The following is a 6,000-nucleotide window of genomic DNA, read 5'->3' as shown; positions in this document are numbered from 1 at the left end:
GGGATGTATGTTAGATTCAGAAACACGAAGAAATTGTGATCACATGTTGGTTGAGTCTTTGTGTGGTTTTGGAATCAGAGTAACTGTAGCCTCATAAATAGTTTGGCAATGTCCCTTCTATTCCTATTATGTGGAACACTTTGAGGAGTATAGGAATTAGCTCTTCTTTGAAATTCTGGTAGAATTCTGCACTAAAACCATCCAGCCCTGAGCTTTTCTTGGTTGAGAGGTTTTTGATGACTTCTATTTCCTTGCAGTTTATAGGTCTATTTAAATTGCTCTCCTGGTCTTGATTTAATTTTGACATATGGTATATATGTAAAAACAAAGTCCATTTCTTTTATATTTTCCAATTGTGTGGAGTACAGGTTTTTGTAGTATGAATTAATGATTCTCGGAATTTCCTGAGTGTCTGTTGTTATGTCCCCCTTTTCATTTCTGATTTTGTTAATTTGATTAGTTTGGATAAGGGTTTGTCTATCTTGTTGATTTTCACCTGTTGATTGCTTTTTCTTGTGTTCTTGGAGGGATTTATTAATTTCTTCCAATTCCATCATTTTCATAAAGTTATGTTTAAAGTCATTTTCTTCTACTTCTTCTGGGTTAGGATGATCAAGTCTTCCTGTTGTATGGCGACTGGGTTCTGGTGTTACCATGTTGCTTTTTAGGTTGTTGGAGGAATTCTTGCATTGGTACCTACTCATCTCTTCCTTCAAATGAGATCGGCAGTGTCTTTGTGTCTTGGTCCAATCTTTACAAGTGGCTGTCTGAGTGTTTGGGAGTTTTTCTTGGTCTGCTCTGTACTGTCAATGTCTGTTTCAGAAAGCCTCTGAGGTCAATACGCCTGCCTGCTCTCTTTGTCTTCTCTCCTGGTTTGTTCTCTTGGTGCTCTCTCTTAATGCCCTCAGTGTTGTAGCAAGCTCTTGGTACCCTCAATATTATAGCAAGCTCTCAGCTCTTATGCAGGGTGTGGCTAGTAGCTTGGGTGGTCCAGTGGATGGGTTTGCCTTTGGGGGAAGCCTAGGAAACTCCCTGCTGTCTGGCTAGAAAAGCAGAAGGGAGTTGGGAGAGGGGCCCAGGCTTTTGTTCCACTTGGAGGTCCTAGAGAATGGGGCATCCTGCTGTGTGGCTGTTCACTCACCTCTTAAGTCCCCTCTTGGCGATGGTTTCTTAAGAAGCTACTACCAAAATGAACATGTTTTGTCCTGTTGAATATAAGAAATGCACAGAAGGCCAATGTAACATGAGGCCCGACTCATTAGGGTTTCTGTCACACCTCTTCCCCCAGTTGTTTAGCAACACATCCTACACCAGGCTAACACTGGACAAAGGCACTTTGTGACTATGACTGAGAAAGACAAAAATAAGTACCCTCCTAGATCTTGTCAGGTCATATAAAACAGCAAGAATACTGTCCAAACATCAGTACTGGTCTAGCATCCACCTCTTTTAGCAGATAAAATGTAGCTGCTCCCTCTTGATCATTAGTTCTGCCCTTTCTTCCCACCTTCTAGACCAAAGTCATTAACACACACCTTTGTGGAATCTCCCATGTCTAACACCTCTCATCTGGAGAAACACACTTTCTTAAACTCTTCTGAACATATGCAGATAAAGCCTAAAGCACAGAATGGGCTCTTCTGACATCATTTCTGAGCCTTTATAGGTTTTACAGTATTACCATCTCATCGCAAGGGACTAATAAGCTCAAACGGGCTGCATTTCAGCTGTGCTCCTGGCAAGGTTCAGCTGACAGTGACTGTGGGATCCATATGTGTGTTTACAGACACACTTGACGATTTAACAAGATGCTAGGTTTAAGAGTGATGTAGGTGAACTTTCCTTTCATGCCCACCAGTTCCCAAATAATAGACAGGGAGACCCAATATTAATTACAAATGCTCAGCTGATAGGTCAGGCGTATTACTAACTAGCTCTCACAACTTACATTAACCCATATTTCTTATATAAGTTATACCACATGGTTCACGGCTTGTTATCTCATTTCGTACACATTCTGCTCCCTGTGTTTGGCCAGCAACTTTTGAGACTCTGTCCTCCTTCTTCCCAGCGTTTTCCTAGCCTGACTCTCCCCCACAATCTCTTCCTGCCCAGCTATAGGCCAGTCAGCTCTTTATTAACCAGTAAGAGTAACACATATTTACATTTTTGTAATGTAAGAGCATTTTGTCTGTCCTCTGATTAGTACCAGTTACCATTTGCCCAAGGTAGTTCTACAGCAGAGTTGTGTGTACTTGGAAAATATGGGAATTTCTACATGTACAAACAAGCCAAGTATCTTTATTGTTGTGAAGAGACACCAGGACCATGACAACTCTTACAGAGGTGACGACTTGCAGTTTCAAAGGTATAGTCCATTATCATCATGGCAGGGAGCATGGTGGTGTGCAGGCAGACATGGTGTTGGCTACATCTTAATCAAAAGGCATCAGGAAGTGGACTGAGACACTGGGTGTGGTTTGGGCATATAAAAGACCTCAAAGCCCACCCCTACAGTGACACATTTCTTCCAAAAAGGCCAAACTTATTCAAACAAAGCCACATATCCTAATAGTGCCACTCCCTATGGCAGCCAATTACATTAAGAATACTAGACCATGGGTGGGGACTGGATTTTACTCTGGCCAGAGCTTTGGTTAATATTTGGTTGTGACTTGCAAACCCTTTTCTTTGGTTATTATTCATTTCCTTAGGTACATATTCTGCTTGGGTTGGCAGTCACCTGATCAGATCTTTATTGCTTCTCTATGAACCTCGAAATACCTACATCTTTGGACCATTTTATTTTCAAGTCTGTAACAAGGAATCATGTATAGGGAGAAAATAGACACAGACCTTCAAAATTCCAATGCTGAGTCAGAAAGAAGTCTGAGTCCTGGAAATATTATGAGACATCCAAGTTCTCTAGAGCAAAGTAACCTACTGACACTCTTTCAAGTCTGCACAAGGACTCTCTTCTTAGTCTGAGAAATGGCGTATGCCATTTCTTCTGTCCAGTGTCAGAGCATTTTGTCTGTCTCTGATTAGTGTCAGTTACCATTTGCCCATGTTTGACAGGCACAAAACTTCAAAAAACACACTAAACCCATTAACCTCCTGACTTCTCATGGTGTCTTCTTAATCTAAACTGGCACCTCTTTCAGGTGAGACCCTTGGTTCCTCCATGTTTTCTTAGTATAACATATAGTTACTCTGTGACTAGTGAAATTTTCAAGAGACAATTCACAATTATAGTGGCTACTTAGAAGACCGCTGACAATGGCAAGAAAAAGGCAGGGCCACCATTAGACTGTGAGGACACAAAGTGGCATTACAGACTAAGGAGGGCAGCAGAAACAATGGTATGCAGTGGCAGTACTGGTCATGTGATACTCTAAGGAGTCAGGGTGTATGTAAAGTTTAAAGACTTTAGTGTTTTCATAGTTTTTCAAAAAGGGAGGTAACATTTTAGGAGCTCTAAGCCTTATCATAAATACAAGGATAGGTGAAGGAGTTCACTGACTGCTGTGATGAAATGTTATGACCTTAAACAACTTACGGTAGAAGGAGTCTATTTCAGCTTCCAACTCTCAGGTCACACTCCATTGCAAAGGGAAATCGGGGCTAGAATTCAACAAGAAGCAGGGGTCAGGAGCTGATGCAGAGACCAGGCAGGGGTCTTGTGTACTGGATACTCAGTTTGCTGTGCTGAGTTCTCCTGTATCAACAGTCAACCAAGAATATGCCCTACGGACTGACTGACAAGCTAATCTTATGGAGGCACTTTCTTGATCAATATTCTCTTCCCAGATACCACTGCTTCGTGTTAAAGTGTTATAAACCAGCCAGCATAGATGTGAACCTTTATCTAGGTGAAAAAGTTTACACCAGTGAGCTCATCAGTACAGAGCCAAATGACAGAGTGTAAATGATGTATTTAAGGGAAACAAAGCAACTAAGTAGAACACAGTGAGAAAATAGAAGAGAAAATAGAAAATGAGTTAGGAAAGATCATCATGGATGAGGCAATGAGTTCTTGAGGACATGGAATGCTATGCTTTCTCCAGTGAGGACAGAGAAAAATACTTTATATAGGTTTCTGTCTTAAAGGGCCATGTGTAAAATGCAGGGAAGCAGGGTTAGGAGTTCCAGATTATACATGGCAGAGGATGGTAAGAGTTTTTAAAAATGAAGGAGCAATTTTAATAACAATGTTTGGTGCTTTTCTTAAGAGTGATGGAGTTACACAGCTGGAAAGGAAACCAGGCTCGCAGCACCGCAGATGTAGAGTGAACTGGAAACTGAGCTGCAGCCTGCATCAGGAGAATGAGGGAAATGAAACATGCTTTGTGGCATTCAACGTTAGTCATTGGGAGGGTGAAGCTAATTATGGCAGGAAATTAAGACCTATTTGGGAGATAAAGGGTGGGATAAAGCACTTTGATCATATTGAGTATATCTAGACTGTGGATGCAGATTAGCTGTCAATTATACTTTTTCTCTTGTCCCTGACTAGATAAAACTTGAGGTTCTTTTCTAATGCCTCATGGTGAAAGTGAGGGACTATTCTTTTAGGAGGGCGAGAGCCAAAGGAGGCAGGAAATCGGGTGAAAGTACATTCTTAACACACAAACGCTACTTCTGTCTTAGTCCCTGTTCTGTTGCTGCGAAGAGAAACCCTGACCAAGGCAAATAAGTGAAAGCCTTTAATTCGGGGCTGGCTTACTGTTTCAGAGGGTTAGTCTATTATCATGCTGGCAATGTGGCAGCACACAGATAAATGCTGGAGCAGGAGCCTAGAGCCTCATCCTGATCCACACAGGGTGGGGGTGGGGAGGGAGGGGGCTGGAGTGGGGGGAGATATCTCGAGAGACGAGAGAGAGAGAGAGAGAGAGAGAGAGAGAGAGAGAGAACTTGTCCTACTTTGAAAACTTAAAGCACACTCCCAGTGACAAACTTCCCCAACTCCTAATTCTTCTAATCCTTTCTTTAGTGCCAGTCCCTGGCGGAAATGATAACACCCTGGTGACTAAGCATTCAAATATATGAGCATAAGGAGGCCATTCTTATTCAAATCACCATATCTTGTGTGTGTGTGTGTGTGTGTGTGTGTGTGTGTGTATTGAAACCACTGACAATAGTCACACAGTCAATCTGCGGATGGGTTATACCACAAGGATCTCATATTAGATCACATTCACATATGCAAATTATACCATGCCTTCAGAAGTCAAATGCATAGCTTCGGGCAATTAGGCAATAGCCTTACTCAGCTTTAACTTAATTCATTTTGCAAGTGTGCTTTCCGAAACTTTTCTGTTCTAAGTACTGCTAGAATCATGAATTATTTATGCTCGATTGTTAAGTCTGTGAAAGTTTTCTTTAACAAAGAGTGATCAATCCAGGCGTGGCAGGTATATGTGTATATTCTGAGTGCCTCGTATGGAGAGGCATAAGGATCATGTTTCAAGATTAGCCTTGGTTATAATCATGTCAATAGAGAGAGCTTCTGTCTAAAAAACAACATGAAAAAACACCAACTAATTAATATGAACAGAATGCTTGCAGAATTTTAGGAAATCAAAAACCTAGGAGACACAAGAGTGACATATTTACATGAACTCCTTTAAAAAAGGTGATGAGATGGCTCAGTGGTTAAAAGCAGTGGCTGCTCTTCCAGAGGACAACGCTCAATCCCAGCACTCACAGGATGGCTTACAACCACCTGGACGTCCAGTTTCCGGTGCTCTGATGCCCTCTCTTGACCTTTGCAGGAACCGGGCATGCACTTGGTACACATACTCATGTAAACACTCATCAACAGAAAAATAAAAATAGACAAACCATTTTAAAAAGTGACGCAGCATATACCTGGTTTCAGGGATGCACGGACATAAGCTTGGATTTCTATTTCACCCTTTCGTAGCTTTACCAAGTAACTCTTGAGTGAGAACTTATCTAATTTGTGATGGCTCTATGTTTTCTAGAACTTTCCGAATG

Source organism: Microtus oregoni, unplaced genomic scaffold, assembly GCF_018167655.1.
Source record: "Microtus oregoni isolate MIOR12 unplaced genomic scaffold, Mior012 000096F_ref0000112, whole genome shotgun sequence".
NCBI lineage: Eukaryota > Metazoa > Chordata > Mammalia > Rodentia > Cricetidae > Microtus > Microtus oregoni.
Note: the sequence above shows the minus strand (reverse complement) of the source record.